Source organism: Eurytemora carolleeae, unplaced genomic scaffold (genome assembly GCF_000591075.1).
Source record: "Eurytemora carolleeae unplaced genomic scaffold, Eaff_2.0 scaffold218, whole genome shotgun sequence".
Taxonomy (NCBI): Eukaryota; Metazoa; Arthropoda; class Copepoda; order Calanoida; family Temoridae; genus Eurytemora; species Eurytemora carolleeae.
In genome coordinates, this window is record NW_019396368.1 from 109,598 (window position 1) to 128,022 (window position 18,425).

The 18,425-nt window shown below is 32.0% G+C and overlaps 1 protein-coding gene across 1 annotated transcript in view; it reads left to right on the forward strand.

Moving 5' to 3' along the window:
* Positions 1–6,107: 6,107 nt before the first annotated feature.
* Positions 6,108–18,425, forward strand: part of LOC111701845 (uncharacterized) — a 69,824-nt gene continuing 57,506 nt past the window's right edge. Inside the window, exon 1 of the mRNA XM_023473309.1 lies at positions 6,108–6,423. The gene's annotated coding sequence lies outside the window, so the exon portion shown is untranslated. The remainder of the gene's footprint in view (positions 6,424–18,425) is intronic.

Consider the following 18,425-nt stretch of genomic DNA (forward strand, 5'->3'; position numbering starts at 1 on the left):
CAGTTGATCTTGAAATATTGATAAATTAAAATGATTATCATTCATTAATCACTCATTCATCATTAATTCATCATCTTCGCGCAGGATAAACACACTTTAAAGTCGTTTAAAGGTTGCAACACAGGGTTATAATTATATTATGATTTTAACCTTTAATTTTATAAGTTGATATTTATTTATTAATTTCCTGTAATTAACACAAAGGAACAGGAAACTTACTTTTTACCTTGAATTTAAAAATAAAACTTAATTCTATTTCTTGATACTACTATAAATACAAAATCATGAACTTGTAGATAGAAAATCAACATGTTCAGTGGTTCACCCTGTATTCTGTGTATTTTTCATGTTTAGTGGTTCACCCTGTAATGTATACTTGTCATGTTTTGTGGTTCACCCTGTATTCTGTGTACTTGTCACGTTTTGTGGTTCACCCTGTAATCTGTATACTTGTCATTTTTAGTGGTTCACCCTGTAAACTGTATACTGTCATGTTTAGTGGTTCACCCTGTATTCTGTGTACTTGTCATGTTTTGTGGTTCAGCCTGTAAACTGTATACTGCCATGTTTAGTGGTTCACCCTGTATTCTGTGTACTTGTCATGTTTTGTGGTTCAGCCTGTAAACTGTATACTGCCATGTTTAGTGGTTCACCCTGTAATCTGTATACTTGTCATATTTAGTGGTCCACCCTGTAATGTGTATACTCTCAGTGTGTTTAAGGTCCGAGTATACACATTCCTTACCATTCTTCTTCTAAATATTTAACTTAGAGCTTATTCTTCACTTTCAAAATAATCCTATGAAATTTAAGCAGGAATTAGAAGTGAATTTTGTAATGAACTGCAGGCCATTTCATATTAATTTTCCTAGAACAAGAACAGGATAATTTATTTGGTTTACCGTCCCGTTTATACCGTCTGTAGTCTGTATGCATACACAACCTCCACAACCTCCTCTCTCTGCCTAAAATTTGGGCCGCGGTATATCAAATGACCTGAGTTTAATCTATAACTATTATCGATTTCAACATATAAGTCGATGCAAAACTAATGTCAGAAGCTTGGTGAATGACTTGAATAATAAAAAAAAATAAAAAAATAAAATGCTACTAACAATTGTCAATTGTGCATTTGTTGTGACAGTTAAAATAAAAACTTGAAAGCTAAAAATAAGAATGAGTATAGTAGAGGCTTAAAAAAAGGGGTTCGTACACTAACTTTAATTTTAATGTGAAACATACATCGAATTAGAAGAATGTTATTATATGTATGAAAATATCTAGTTTATTCGAGTAGCTTAGAGATCTATTCAAAGCCTAGCTTATTCGAGTAGTTTAGAGATCTATTCTAGGCCTAGTTTATTCGAGTAGTTTAGAGATCTATTCTAGGCGAAAATTACTCCCATAAACAAACTGTTATCTAGGCAAAATGCTAGGATTAAAGTGTACTAGGGCGAACATCTATATAAGCGAAATGTTCAAAAGTTCACATTTTAAAATCTTTCTTAAGATTACCGGCCTACCCTTTTCTAAAAGATTGTCAAGCATTCATTTAAATTCAACTCATGTTTTATCTCAAACACTCCCTTTTCCCAAATATCTAAAATTATGTTTGAAAAAAAGGAATTGCTAATTTTGTGACGGATACAAGGAACTACCTTTTTGCAACAACAAGAACATGTATATTATAGAGAACCTTAACTTAAACAATAAACTTTTAGTTTTAAAATCTAATAAATTAAATAATATAGAAATACGTATAGAAATTACATAGACCTCTTTCTGGAATTAATTAGGAAAATAAATTCTCCCCAATTTTAGCGTGAGAACTGGGTCCGGCCATGCAACTAAAAACTTGTTTTTCTTTGAAGTTTATTCTGGAAAAGCTATATTTAGGGGGAATTCAAAATTGGTAATTATCGTTTTATTTCATTATTTATAAATCGTCAGTAAAGTACTTAACTCAACTAGACAGAAGGAGACGGTTAAATTTCTGCAACATTATTGCTAAAACTTTGTGACCTCGCAGTTCCTCAAGTTTGGATTTTACGCACAAATATGAAAGAGACATTAATCCGGAGTCTAAGACTAAAGAATGAAAAGTTCCGACTTAAATTTTAAGTTTCAACTTAAATGCCACTTGTGACTTAATTTAAACCTGAATTTTTAACCCTGGGGTTAAATATTTAACTTACCAAAATCGGCAAATTAAAATTTAAACCAGGGTTAAAATCTTGAAATCCAGCATTTTTCCTATTTGTCTATTAATCAATCATCATTCAGCTGAGAAAGCGGCATTCAACTTTACGATATATTTAACTGTGAAAACCTTGAATGAAGAAATTTCACGTTTTAGATTAATTAATTTTTACATGTAAACCCAAAAAAACGGTTGTATAACTGGAATTAGGTTTTTTTCGGTTACGTAAATTTTTTATAATTAAAAAAGCAGCTGATGAGGGATATCTCTCCGTAAATCCTTTTCTCTGATTGGTTCAGATTTTTTTCCAGGGATATTCAAAGGAATTGAGTTTTTGTAACAAAATCTGATTTTCTAATACCTATATTTTTTCCACCTGATGGTGTAAACCATTGATATTTCAAACTTAGATTTTTTCATCTAACAGAATTCATAGGTTGAAATATCTAAGGTCTACGGCGCGCATTGGATTACAAAGATATAGAGATTAGAAAATCATAGTTTGTGACAAAGACTCAATTCCTTTCCGTTCAAAGTTAAATTGAGACAGTTTAATATTTAAGAGCAACTTATTATTTTACAGAACTTTTAGGCTATAACTTAAATTTAGCGCATTCTTTAGTTTTTAGTTAAAAATTCGAAGAATATTTTTTTCTTTCAATACATCTTCAGAAAGAGGAATCATGATGAAAAATAGATTTCAATCTAGCCTGTATTTTTCTTGTTTTGAATTTAATCTCATCCTATCATTTACAGTTCTATGGAATGGTATAAATCACAGAACCTCTGAGTGTTCAGTATTCAGTGGTCACAAATCTTAAAGCATCCTATGCAGTTACTCTGAAGGACCTTGAAACCCCCTATTGATGTAAATGATGGCCGATGTTTGGTATTTTTAGAACCATCTTTTGATTGATTTTAGGACCCTACCGACTATTTAAATATGTTAAGTACATCTTTTGTTGTGTTGCATGTTTCGAGTTCTCTGGTTGCACGGCCAAAAATGTAAATATTTTCTTTCTTATCTAATTTTTCAGTTATTTTATATACTCCTTCATTCTTTCAGGTTTAAAGGAGAAAAGAAAAGGATACATAAAATATATCAAAATTCTGTTATCAATTGGTACTTTCATTCAGATATTACAAACAGCAGTCATCGTCCATCGATTATTTTTCGACGCATTCGTATATAGTTAATATTTCATAATATTTTTGATTTTGTTTTTTTTAATAATTTCCGCTGCCGCTGGATTTTCGAACATTCCTGGAAAATATAAAAATGTCTTCTTCATTATCAAAAATCATTGAAACAGGAATAAATGTTTTCAAAAGTAACTCTCAGATCATGAAAAATAAAAAATTAGTATGAAATATCAACTATTTACGAATTGGTCGAAAAATAATCGATGACTATTGGTTGTAATATCTAAATGATTTGTTTGGAATTAAATTGATTTGTTTACGATCTGAGTTGACTGTTGCATCTTTCTGAATTTGTATGGACACTACGTTCTTCGGTATTAGTCGTTTTTAACAATTTTCTCCTTATAGACGCAACAGATAGAAGTAAGATTAGTAGCGATCAAAAGCGCTTTTTTTTATCGTATTAAGCCCCCTTTCATTTTTGCGAACACTCCCTTTAATGATCTTTTCACATTTTTTCACAAACGCTATTTCAATGTTATTAATTTTTTCCTTTAACGATTTTTTACTTCATTATTATAAGTTTTCCTCATTTTCTTAGTTGATATAAATATAAAGTCTATTTTTTCGTCGCTAGGACTTCTTTTAATCCAATATTTATTATTTTCTTTGTTAATATTCTTTCAATTCTTGGTATTTTTAAGAAAAATTCTTTTTTTCTTTTTAGATTTTTTGGAATTCTTGTATTTTTTTGTTACTTCTTTTCGGTCAAATTATTATTGTTTATACTTGTTATTTTGTGCTTTTTTCCGATTTTACTTTCTATACTTTTCTTTTCCGATTTTACTTTTTATACCTCTCTTTTCCGATTTTACTTTTTAAACTTCTCTTTTCCGATTTTACTTTTTATACTTCTCTTTTCCGATTTTACTTTCTTTACTTCTCTTTTCCGATTTTACTTTCTATACTTCTCTTTTCCGATTTTACCTTCTATACTTCTCTTTTCTTCAACTATTTTTAAAAATGTTTTCCTCATTGTTTTCATTTCCTATTCTTTTCCTCTTTTCTTTCTTACTTCCTATTTGTTCTTTTTCCTAGTCTACTTTGTCCTAAATTAATTTTCCTTTTATTTTATTTCTTATTTTCTTCCATTTTTATTCTCTGTCCTCTCTCCTTAGTTCTTATTCGAACTTTCTCCTATTTGGTTGCTATAAGTACTATAAAATTCAAACATCCCATAACTTTGTATATGTTCAGGGCTTATTATATTTTACACAGCTTTTGAAAATTTTAGAATTTAATCACAAAAACAAAGATTAAATTAAAGATTAAATTGGAACACATTTTTGAAAATTTCTTTTTTTTACGTATCTAATACAAGGAGCAGTCCCTTTATTCTCACTCTAATACAAGGAGCAGTCCCTTTATCATGAATCTAATACAAGGAGCAGTCCCTTTATTCTCACTCTAATACAAGGAGCAGTCCCTTTATTCTCACTCTAATACAAGGAGCAGTCCCTTTATCATGAATCTAATACAAGGAGCAGTTCCTTTATTCTCACTCTAATAGAACAAGCAATCCCTTAATTCTCACTCTAATATAAGGAGCAGTCCCTTTTTTCTCACTCTAATACAAGGAGCAGTCCCTTTATTCTAACTCTAATACAAGGATTAGTCCCTTTATTCTCACTCTAATACAAGGAGCAGTCCCTTTACTCTAACTCTAATACAAGGAGTAGTCCCTTTTATAATTAAACCCGAATTCTTGCAAATATTTAAACACATTCCCTGCCTGTCAATTAAAGAAAGAAAAATCCAGAATTTAAAAATGCAAAGAATATTTTCTCCTAGAATGTACTTAAAAGAAATTTGAAACAGAAAACTTCCATAGACCTTTTATAATTTACAATCAGTGAATTTTGTCTGATTTAATTGGAAACCTATTTGTTATAGTTGTATGACGTCTCACAGCCAAGGTGTTGATTTAGTAGAATAAAGGTGTTAGATAGGGTGCTTGTGGTCTGGTGTATGATGTGTTTAGTAAAATTTGGTGTCTATCTGTCTGTCTCTCTATCTGTCAATAGATCTGACTGTCTAACTGTTTAGATCTCTAACTGTCTATTTTTCAATCTATCGATTTTTTAATCTATGGATCTGCCTATTTGTTTATCTATTTATCTGTTTATCTGTTTATCTGTTTATCTGTTTATCTTTTTATCTGTTTATATGCTTAACTGTTTATCTGTTTATCTTTTTATCTGTTTATCTGTTTATCTATTTATCTGTTTATCTGTTTAACTGTTTATCTGTCTATCTGTCTATCTTTATATCTGCCTATTTGTTTATCTGTCTATCTGTCTATCTGTCTATATGTTTATTTGTCTATCTCTCTACATATGTATCTGTCTATCTGTATATCTGTCTTTGTGTTTATTTGTCTATCTGTTTATATTTCTATATATCTATTTGTCTATTTGTCTATCTTTCTATCTTTCTACCTGTAAATCTGTCTATCTGTCTGTCTGTCTATCTGTCTATCTGTCTATCTTTCTATCTGTCTGTCTGTCTATCTGTCTATTTATCTGTCTATCTGCTTATATTTCTATCTGTTCATCTGTCGATAAATTATCTATATCTATCTATTTATCTGTAAGTTCGTCATATGTGTGGCTGTATTTGTGTGTGTGTAAGCATATAACCAGTCTCCCCTGTATAGACTATAGAATATACCCCGGGACCCGGTATAACGTAAGTCTAAGGATCACGACAATCCGAAGACCGACGTCAGTCCAAGCAAGATCACGGAGCAGAGCGGAACCATACAACTCCGACTCCTGCACAACTCGTCTCCACTCAGACGTATTTCTCTAAAGATCTGTTTAGATATACTTAGACTGTAGAGATGATTTAGTGAAATCAAATAATGTTTAAAGTGAACACTAAACATTTTAGTAACTGATTTTTACGCGTAACATTCCAGTTAGTGAGTTTAGTTACGCTGGGTTTGCGGATTTAAGTGATAAAATCTAGCAACAGTCGCTAATCTTGTTATTCTTAGTGATCCACAAGCAGCTCCTAAGGTGAGACCCTGACGATTAATTTTGAGATTAATTTGAGATAAGATCTGAAACAAATTTGATAAGATTAGATTGCAAAAGGTTTTATATTCACCAAATCATTGGCCGGGTGGTCATAATATCATTGCAGATCAATTTCCGTAGTTTGCAAACTTTACGAAATTTTGCGAATGTTGAAGGATGGTTGGGCCAAAGTGCAGTTTCTGCGTAGAAATTCGTGAGTTCGGAAGAATTCAGTAGAATGCATCATCCGGGAAACATTTAAACTTGCATTCTCCAAAATTTTTCTAATTGCATTCTCCTTTTTCTTTCTAATTGAAATAAACTAAAACTTATGTTTTTTTTATTTACATTAATTGGTTTGATTCCGTTTTTTTATTTGATAAACAATTATTTCTCAAGTTTCCATGAAAAAGAAAAATTATTTAATATTTGTTTTTCGAGGAAGTTGTATGAATTATTGTTAAAAATTAAATTAATTGTTTTTAATTATCACTGAAAAAAAAACACAAATCCCTTTTCCGTCCTCCTCCCCTTTAACCCTCGACCCCCCCCCTGACCCATGCCAGTTTTTGACCTAGAACTTTCAACTTGGCCTGTGCCAACAAATATCTTGAATTAAATATTAGATATATTATTCATAATGTACAATAATACAATGAAGTTTAATTCACGAAAACGATATGGAGAACAGACTGGTCTGGTGGAATTGTTTAGTCTTTTTTTTAAATTCAACAGATGTAAACGTTTACAAAAGACTAAATTTTAATTTAAAAACTGAAATTTAAACCATACGTCCCTCTCGAAAACTTAAATTGAGCTAAGGGGCTTAGCGCTGCAGCTATCTATTCCAAGCAAAACTAACTACAACGAATTCCTGTCATTATCGACATATTTTCAGTCATATTTCTATCTTCATTTCAAAACCTGTTGATTAAAATAATGAAAGATTTTATTAAAATTAAATGTAAAAAAATATCAAATATCAAATACGAAAAATCTTCATATAAGTATAACAGGTTAAAATGAGTTACAAACAGGGGCGTACGAGGGCTTTTGTTTAGGGGGGGCACAATTTGCGCGCGTAAGCGCGCCAAAAAAAAATTTTGGTCCCCCCCTTGGCAACATTGGTCCCCCCCTTAAAAACCCCTTTTTTGAAAAAATATTAATACCTTTTTTAAATTTTTTTTGCCCCCCCCCTCTCCCACCTGGACTTATTTTGTTCACCATAAAAATACACCAAAAAGACTAAGGGGGGAGGGAGGGGGAAAATATTCTCTGAGGCACGTTTAAGTTAGGAATTTATTGAACTGCAGTGCAGTGCGGATAAATTGCATGATTTTGTCATGAAATTAAATAATCCTAGTCTTTCCCCTGATTTAATAATTGCTAAAGCAGTGAGTCATGGGAGCCATATCAAGCTTTTTATAAAGTTCCGATTTATTCTAAAACAAATTTTATTCCTTTCTGCTATTTATTTGAAAAAGAGTGCCATGTCTGATTCACAACGGTATACTATCCACATAATTCAGAATTCACTTTTACAGAAGAACCAAATAATAAAAATTGACCTCATTCATCCTTGAACAGACTAAAGTTTAAAGGGTTGTTACTGTTGTGAATCGGACATGCCTCTCTAACAATGAAAAGTCAATTAAAATTAAAATGGAAAGCCCTACCTACCCTTTCCTTGTTTTTAAATATTATAGATTAAAATTGTCAAATTATTAAAGTAATTTTTGAATTATAAATTACAATTGTTTAATTATTAAAAATAATTACAATTATATAATACATTTTTTAATAATTAAAACCAACTAGAATGAAAAATACAGCTTTTAACTGAAGCGTAGTTGCAACCAGGTTTTCTGTAGCGTGCAATGTTATAACCAGAAGACTCTGTAGTGTTCAGCATTCTTACGAACCATGCAGTAGAGTAATATCTATTATTAGTAGAATCTGTATCCATTTCTCACCCCCCCCCCTTCCCACCTTACATTTACCCCTCCCCAATCCCCATCTATATATCTATCTATATATCTATCCTATCTATTTATCTATCTATCTGGCATAAAGGTTCGCACCCTGTTTTTTCCCGATCCTATGACGGTTATTATTGACTTCCTTTTAGAGCAATTTAAAAAGAGAACGGGGGGAGAGTAAAAGGAAAGGGAGGTTAGGTTAGGTTAGGGGGCAGGGGAGTTTTAAAACCTCGATCTTTAAATCAAATATTTTTTATGATTGACTTTTTAAATATGAGATGAAAACTTTGACATAGCTTTCAATTTTTTATAAAACAGGTTTTTATTTCAGCTCCAATTGTAATTCAATAAATAATTAAAATTTTCAAATGAGAAGTATGTTAAAGATGAAACTATGAAAAAAAACTTTAAATCCATTGATCTAAGCTTTAGTTCTAATTTTTACATGAAGATTAATTATTAATTAACTATAGGTTTATGCAGGATATGATTGTAAATGGTTAATAAATAAGTCCGAGAGCCGCTGTTACTGGGTATGTAAACGTAATTTCAAGTGAACTTCCATTTATTTCCAGTAGATATCAGATTCTTGTCGGTACCCTTAACAGCTTCGTCTGTATCTATGTTTATAATTTTGAAAACCGACTATTTTCTACAAAACTGACTTGCGCATTTTTTCTGCAGGCTATGGAGGAAAAACCTTTCAAAAAAACTTTAAAATTATCGATCGGATAAATGTTTCAAGGGTGCCGTTGTGAATCGGTCATACCCTTCTGTAAAATTACAACAAAAATCCCTTTAAATATAAAGAATATGCAAAACTCCAAATCCTTTTCTATCAACTGAACCTTTCACTGCTTTCTAATATTTTTCCTAGTATTTTGCAAACCCCTTATTTCCTGGGGAACAGGTGTGAACTGGTTGGTTCATCATGGTTTATCATTACTAAACGGAGAGAAACTGGTTTCTGTGTTTAGGCTTCAATCTTTTTTAAACCCACGCAATCATAGACTAAATACAAGGCAGATAAGTCAAGAGAGATTCTGTCCAAGTTTTACCCTACAAGGTACTCTCGACGTAATTTCAAAGTGGTTCTCAACGTTATATCTAAAACTGATCATTTCAAATTGTCTTTTTTGTTGTTGTTGTAAAAGTTGTTTCTTTTTAAGACAGAATAACGACAATATCTATCTCATAGTTTATCCGATTAAGGGCTAAACCTAGCATGCAAAGCTTTTTATTGAAGATCATTTTGAATCAGGTCGACGGTATTATTCAAATTGGAAAAAATAATTAAAGTCGAATTGTATTTTTGTTATTTTGTCTTTGGCCCAAAAACATATCTGCATATTCTTAGTGCATTGTTTATAGCTTGCGGTTCATTTACACCTCTATAAAACTATGTAGATATTAGATTATACAATACGAACAAATTCTGTTCCAAAGTATTAACAGAACTTTAAAGATATCTCACAACTTTTTATGTCCCAAAAAATCTGGTCGTTATTTTGAAAACTAGTTTTTTATTATGAAAAGAGGTTTGCTCTTTCGAAGACTGGTTTCTTATTGAGAAAACTGGTTTGTTATTGAGAAAACCATGGTTTGTTATTGAGAACACTGCTGGTTTGCCATTCCAAAAACTGGTTTGTAATTTCGAAAATTGGTTTGTCACTTAGAAAATTGGCTTTTTATTTCGAAAATTTGTTTGTTATTTCGAAAACTTGTTCGTTATTTCGAAAACTGGTTTGTTATTTCGAAAACTGGCTTCTTATTGAGAAAACTGGTTTGTAATTTCGAAAACTGGGTTGTTATTGAGAAAAATTGTTTGGTATTGAGAAAACTGGTTTGTTAATGAGAAAACTGGTTTGTTATTGAGAAAACTGGTTGTTTATTGAGAAAACTGGTTTGTTATTGAGAAAACTGGTTTGTTATTAAGAAAACTGGCTTGTTATTGAGAAAACGGGGTTGCTATTGAGAAAACTGGTATTTTATTAAGAAAACTTGTTTGTTATCGATAGAATTCGATAATAAACGAATAAAACGAAATCTTTAATCGGTGTAATAACCACAATAATTTACCACAAGATTAAAAATACGAATAGTTAAAAGTGAGATTTTGTAATCCATATACTTTCTTAACAATCATTTCCATTTTCTGTTATGATTTTCATTTTTGGGGTTTAAGGAGCATCCTTTAGGTGATTTATTCTGGGAGGTGGGTGGGGTTGGGGGTTATAGGGTGTGTTGGTTTGGATAGGGGGGGGGGGCTTTATGGTTAAAAAGACCAAGAAGGCCAGGGTGGAGGATATTTATTCCTGTTTTGGTAAATTGAGCTTAAATTGACAGTTAGATTATGAATCAAATCTTACAGTTAAAATTTACAGAATCTAGAACAGAAATGATAAATCTTTGTGTAAGGGTTTGATGAGGCCGATTTTTTTTACTTTTGAAAACAATTTTATAGGTAGGATTTACAGACATATTATATATAACTGAGGTTTGTTTTAGTCCAAAATTTTGTTTGTTTCGTGACAAACAAAATTTTTCTGGCGATTTCTTGATAATATTTTTTTGGAATCCCATGTGTACTTCACAGTTTTGGGTGTAGTAACTTGAAAACCAAAGAAGTAGCGAGGACCCAAAGTCGTACCATTCTTTCTGCCTGATGAGATTTGAGTAATACAGGGTTACCCACAAAGGGATTTTATAACGACATAAATTGAAGGTTTACTAGATATTTGTTCAATTGGTCACCTGTACATGAAATCCGTACAATCGTTCTGTTGTCCTTTGTGAGTATCCTGTATAGGAAGCAACTTGTTAAGCTGAAGAGTGTTACTAACAGTTATGTAAACCAACCCTTTATTACAAACCTAACACAAAGTGTAGGTCTTCCCAAACAAAACTGTTTAGCAATGAATTATATTCATGATGTTGTGTTTACAATGCAATGGGTTACTAATCTAACTTGACGGTGTCAAGTACAGGTTATATCCAGTTTACAGGGGGTTCCGAAAAAAGTTTAAACATTTCTATGATTTTTTTATTAAAAGCACTTTTTAATAATAGAATTTACTTTAAATGTTTACCTTGGAGTGTCAGGGTACAGAGTAAAAATAATTTTTTTGAAAAAATTCGTAATTTTTGTTTTTACATTTTAAGTTAAGGCTGAATAAAGGTAAAACAAAATTACTCCAGGTACTCTTGGTACTCCAGGTACTCCAGGTACTCCAGGTACTATTGGTACTCTAGGTACTCCAGGTACTCCAGGTACTCCAGGTACTCCAGGTACTCCAGGTACTCCAGGTACTCCAGGTACTCCAGGTACTCCAGGTACTATTGGTACTCTAGGTACTCCAGGAACCCAATGTACTCCAGTTCATCCAGGAACTCCAGGTTCTCTTGGTTATCCTGGTTCTCCAAGTACTCCAGGTTCTCCAGGTACTCCAGGATTAGTGTTTGATGAGCCTAAGCTGAAGGATGAGGGTGGAGACGGTAAACATTGATCGTTTAGGATTTATACTTGTAATCTCCTCCCTCCGGCTCTTTTTCAATCTTAGGCATCACAGGGTTTAGCTCANCATTTTCGTATCTAATTTTCCATTTAAGCCATGTTGTTACTTTGAAATGTGTTATACGTTTTGGAGATCAAAGAATTTAAGGCCTAAGATAGATAGATAGATAGATAGATAGATATATATTTGACTAAATATTTTAATAAAAAACAATTACAATTGCACAAGTTTTACATTTTAATTTAGCCAGGGCCATCTGACCATTGTTGGTTGTTTTGAATGAGAGATACATACATGTTAAATTTAAATAAAACCAAATAAAACAAAAACAATTTAGAACTAAAGGAAAAGGAGGAAAAGGAGTAGATAGAGGGAAAGATAAAAAATCATATTTATTTTGAGGTTATTCCTATGCAGCAAGGGCATAACTATATCTTTTGAGTTTGGCGTGAGTGGAGGAGTTAAATCAAAGAAAAAAATATATTGAAGTTCAATAAATGAGATTGAAAAGGATGTTGTAAAGCTTTTAAGGAGGGGAAGGAAGGCCAACGTAGGGGGGGGGGGGGTAATATGGGGATTAAGTTTGACTAATGTATCCAATCAGGTCCAATATAATCTGAAATGACCTAAAACATGCCACATGTTTAACTTGTCCCGCAATCATATTAACAATCCCTGTCCATGCAACCAGACAGGACTGTCCAAGCCGATCTTAATTCTTATCTATATTTTAAAAATTGTATTCTATGTTTGTCTGCTTGTTTTTTTGTATGTTCGATCATAACTCCTGAACCCCTCGACCGATTTGCCTCAAATTTGCATTTGGAACTCGGAAGAACCACGGGAATATTCTTAGCTTAGTTACCAAGCAACTATTTATATAAAGTATCAAGTTTGATCAAAACCCTATTTAGACAATTTAGAACATTCTAAAACTGTATTTTAAAACAACTCCAACTGTAGAGGGACCTGTTTTCAACATGATTAATTATTGTATAAAACAAGCAATAAACAGATAATAAAACCATTAATATATAAAGTGAAATGTCCCTTTTATAATGGTTTCTGTAAACCTGATCACCGATGACAGAGATATCCTAATTTTGCTGTCTGAAAAGTGAGGAAATTCTTTTACAAAAAAAGGATGTTTTTTCGTAATTTCCTTGGTTAAAAGAAGATGGAACCCCATTGTTGTGGAAAAATGGAGGGTCACCTAAAATTACGTTACAGTTACAGTTACAGTTACGTTTTAAAACATTATTTTCAGTTTCTAGCAGTCCCTACATTCTCGGCATATTACATCTTTGTATTCACTTACTCTAGGTTTAGGACCATGTTAGGCCTGATGTAAACCATGAGATATTAGGTTGGTAATCCATCAACTTGACGGGGCGCATTTATTTGTATAAATATGGTGGTCATTCTTTTGTTCTCTTAGCTCTAGCTAGAGATATGTAGTTAGTGCGGGGGAGGAGGAACTACCAACTCAATCAAGGTGTTGAGGACTACAGAGGTATAATTGACTACAAGGTGTTGAGGACTACAGAGGTATAATTGACTACAAGGTGTTGAGGGCTACAAAGTTATAATAGACTACAAGGTGCTGAGGACTACAGAGGTATAATTGACTACAAGGTGTTGAGGACTACAGAGGTATGATTGACTACAAGGTGTTGAGGACTACAGAGTGGCTAAAATATTAACAACTGCAGGTGTCAGAGAATACTTTTACGACTTGCAGACTACAGACTACAGAGTGTCGAAAAAAACGAATGACTTCAGAGCGCCAAGAACGACTAAAAGCTACAGATTTCTGAAGCACACTCTATTTTATTGTTTCTAAGATTTCTTTAAAAAAACACTATTCTTTTTTACTGTGTCTAAAATTCCTGAAACACACTGTCTTTAAACATTCTTTCGGCAGGATTGACTTCTGGGTCGAATATCAATGAGAAGTTAGGATTGTTTTCAAAGCTTCAATATTCATTCTGACCTCAATACTTAAATCTGGCAAAATGAATGGAAGCTGTGAGATTCTTTAAACATTTTTCCAGAAAGCTAAAACAATTTTGTTTATTTTTTGTCTACAATCTTGAGAGTTAAACACTTAACCATGCCGAAAAGTTTCAAAGGTGATCAGAAAAACGTATTGAGTTTATTGATATTAATTCTTGAGTGGGAGATGTGTGTACTATATCCTAAAGGGTGTCCCAAAAAATGTGTCCGTGGATTTTCAAAAATTAGCAGATTTTCGATTCATATCTTAAATTCCGAGTCAGTGTCCATTGGTTTTGTCTTTTGTGAATAAAAATCACACTTCACGGGTTTTTCAAGGATTCAAAAATTGGGTCAATAAATCATAAATTAATTTAACATAAGTTTACGTAAGTTTATTGAAATTAAAAGTAGGCGTGGCCAGTATTTGATGCATGGCAGTGATTCTGAACCGTTTTTCCATGGACACCCTGCATAACTGTTAAAGAAAATGGTAGAAATTTTGTATTGAGGAATTGAGGAATAGTGGTGATATATATGTTTTTACAATATATCTTCTCATTCTTCACACTAATGGATGTATAGAGCCCTGACCTATATATATATAGCAAAGCAATTAGAAGAAACTCCCCCCCCTTCCCTCCTCCTCTCTTCTTTCGTCCCTTGTTGATCTTTAATTCTAACAAAATTTTTCTATGATTGTAATATTATCTATCTGCGATTAAAAAGTATCGATCTCAATAAAAATCCAATATATTTTATAATATTTTTTTATATTTCATTTTTTCAGAAAACGTTTTTAACGGATTTCGCAAAATGTAAGTGGTGCGCGGCATTCTCGATAGTTGCTCAAGCGACAAGAGAAATAATAAAATTCAAAACAAATTAATAAAAAAATATTATAAAATATAAACTATATACAAATGCGGCGAAAGATAATCGATGACTATAGGTTGTAATATCTGAATGATTTGTTTGAAATTAAATTGATTTTTTTACGGTCTAAGTCGTATGTTGCAATTTTCTCAATTTGTATGGACGCCATGTTATTCAGTATGAGACGTCTTTAAAACAATTTTCTCCTTAGAGACGCAACAGATAGAAGTAAAATTAGTAGCAATCAAAAGCGCTTTTTTATCGCATTCAGCCTATACCCCCTTTCATTTTTCGCGAACAAAAATTGTCTATCTGTTTTAAATGTATCATGTTTATAAAATTTTGAAAGTATCTATCGCCACAAAAAGTATCTTTCTCAATAAAATCACAAAACTATCTTATTTGTTCTAAAAGTATCGATGGTTAAAGAATATTTATCTTTTAAAAGAGAAGAAGTATCATGATCAAAAAGTAAATTTTTATTCAAAAAGTATCTTTCGGTTTATATAGATGTTTCTTAAATTATGTATAAGACCTATTTTGGTCTAGTGGAATCCAAGGACTAACAGGGGATTTAAATATATTTATTTCAATGCCGTTCCACTTTTCTTATATTCAATCTAATCTAAACATGCATGGGGAGAAACTAGAATAGAATTATTATTTGCATAATTAATGTATAATCATTTTATGTCAGGGTTAGAACAAAATTGAGATTTAAAGGGAGTAGACATGAATTTTATAACGGACAATAATATTTGATGAAAGTTTACCGTCTTTGCCCGGATAAATAGTTCCTTATAGGATCGACATTATTATTAAATAATTGGCTCATCTTTTTTCAAAGTCCTTTGCGAATTTTAAAAATATTTAATTTTTCTGTAAGTTGGGCAGAGTCCCCAGAGAATTTCTTAGCTGTCTTTTGGATGCTTTTTCTCATATACTCTTTAAAAACCTCGTATTTTGATCAAATTCGTCAATATGACTTTTAAATATATGATTTTTATGATCATCAATAGATCCTGTAAATACCAATGCTTGTTCCTGTATCTATACGTATAAAGTAGTAATCTCTGTTTGCATATCTGATCATTAAACCCCGGAATCCTTTGACTGATTTGCCTCAAATTTTGGGTTAAGAACTCCATAGAACGAGAATTTTCTTAACAGCAAAGCTAGAAATACATAATCTAGTTCGAAATTAATCTCGTTATAACTTATTGATTTAAGATAACTTATTGGTTTAAGATAACTTATTGGTTTAAGATAACTTATTGGTTTAAGATAACTTATTGGTTTAAGATAACTTATTGGTTTAAGATAACTTTCTGATTTAAGATATATATTATAACGACAATCAAAACGCCAATTCCATATGAAATGTATTACGGTTTTTAACACCTCCACCTTATATTTTAAGTGCAGGAATTATGAGAATAAAGTTATAAACTATATAATAAACAATCTACAAATGCGTCTCGACTCTAGAAACCTAATATGTTATAGTTCAATGTCTCAGTTTAAACTGAAAAGAGAGAACAAAGTTTAATTATAGTTGCAGTATATCTATATATAAATTTGGCTTGTCTGTCTGTTTGTTTTTCTGTCTGTCTGTTTGTATCCAATAAACGTCAAAACGGCTGAACCTATCGAGCCCAAATTTTTTGTGGGACATCTAGGGACCCCAGGGAAGGTTTATGAATGATTGAAATTTTAAGAATTTGTTATTTAAAAGTTTTTTATTTTTGTAAAATTTTGAAAATGCGCGAAAAAATATTATGAAATCCGCAAACTTTTTTTGTTTTTGTTTTATACTGTACAAAGAGAAGATGCTCACAGATAAAGGCACAATTAAAAGTAAAAAAGAAGATGGGCGCGAAGCGCCCTAAAAGCCTAGAAAGAAGGGCGCGAAGCGCCCTGAATTTCTAGTAATATATATGCAGGATAATTTAACATAACAGTTATACAGTTTAAATACAACAATAACAACTCAACATTATGTTTGTATACAATAATAATAATAATAGTAATAATAAAAATAAAACGCTAATATAGCTTGTTTTAGCTACTATATGCACATATAGTATTCACACCATTTATTTGGTTATGATGTGTTTACCAAAAGGTAGTTTTAGAGCTATCCTTAGACGTCATAATATAATGTAAACAAACCCTCTTTCCCCCCTTCTTGTTTCTACGTCTCTTAACATCGATAGTTTTATCAATATATTTCAGTCACAAAACAATAGTTATATATAATTACTCCAATATACAATATATCGAAAAGTTTTAAAGAAAAAAGGGGAATTTTCCATTCGTCAGATACAGTTGCAAAGCAATATTTACTCTAGAACTGGGAGTGGTGTACTAATATGTTTATTTTGGCAACTTTCAATTTTGAAGAATATTTTTTGCCCGGGTTTAACTCCGCCCTGTGCAAAATGTAGCGAGGGCTGAGGACGGAGTAGTGGTGAAGAATAAACAAATGAAAAGAAAGAATAGTTTTAGAATAATACAAGACAGGGCAGAAAGTCTGCATCGTAGAGTCATGTGTTTTTGTTCATTCAACCTTTCTGTGTACCCGGTCATTACCCTTTTATCTGAAGACCGGTCATAGAAATTAGAATCATGAAATTATGATATATTTTAATCAGTATTTATTTAATTTCTAATTTTTATTTTGTTTCAGGTATGATTATGATAAAGCTAGGATGTAGAATTTAGAAGCCGAACAAGTTTTTTTTGCTAATACTTTAAATACCCCCCCCCCGCAGTGTGCATCAGATAGTCTAAGTAGCGTTCCTCCCCCCCCCCTCCATCCCCGATGTAGCCTAATCTAAAATTATTTGATATCATTTGGTGTTTTGAGATTTGTTTAAGATTAATCTGTCATAAGAACAAACCAAACCCTCAATCAGTTCAAGGGTGGGGCAGTGGGAGGGGGTAAACTAACAGTAGAAGGGGGGGGGGGGAGGTTGAGGTTTGGGAGTATATATATAATGTTGTAATCTCTGTTTGTGTGTTTGTTTGTCCGATCAAAACTTAAGAACCCCTCGACTGATTTGCTTTAAATTTTGATTGGGGACCCTCAGGAGAACCACGGAAATGTTCTTAGTTTGGTTTTCTAGATCCTTAGTTGAGAGAGTCGACTTTCATAGCGAAAAGTTAGTTCCCAGGTAAAAATCGTCAAGTGCGGGTAAACGGCGGGAGTAACTAAGAGACCTTGAGCAACGTTGGTTCCCAAGGCAGACAGCATGTTCCTTAAATTGATTATTTTCCATTATTTAAAATACTAAAAAATACTTCCAAAGTTGTATTAATTAAGTCATATGAAAAAAAAGATTGATTTGTCTGAATCCGAAAAATTGGTAGATAAGAAATATTTTGAATAATCCTTTCAAAGAGAGAAAAACGGAGGGTACGTGCAGGAAATGATTAAGTGCAGTATAGCTAAACCATTTTGGTGGAATTGATAATTAAATAAATTGGTATGTCTTAGGGCGGGGGGGGGTTGGTTGGTGATTTGAATTTATCATTTAGTAAAAAAAAATCATGATTAAACAATTGTTTTCCTTTTCCTACTCTTCTGCAGGAAATATTTGTGCAGGAAATTGCATGAATTTGTTGCGAAAACTGG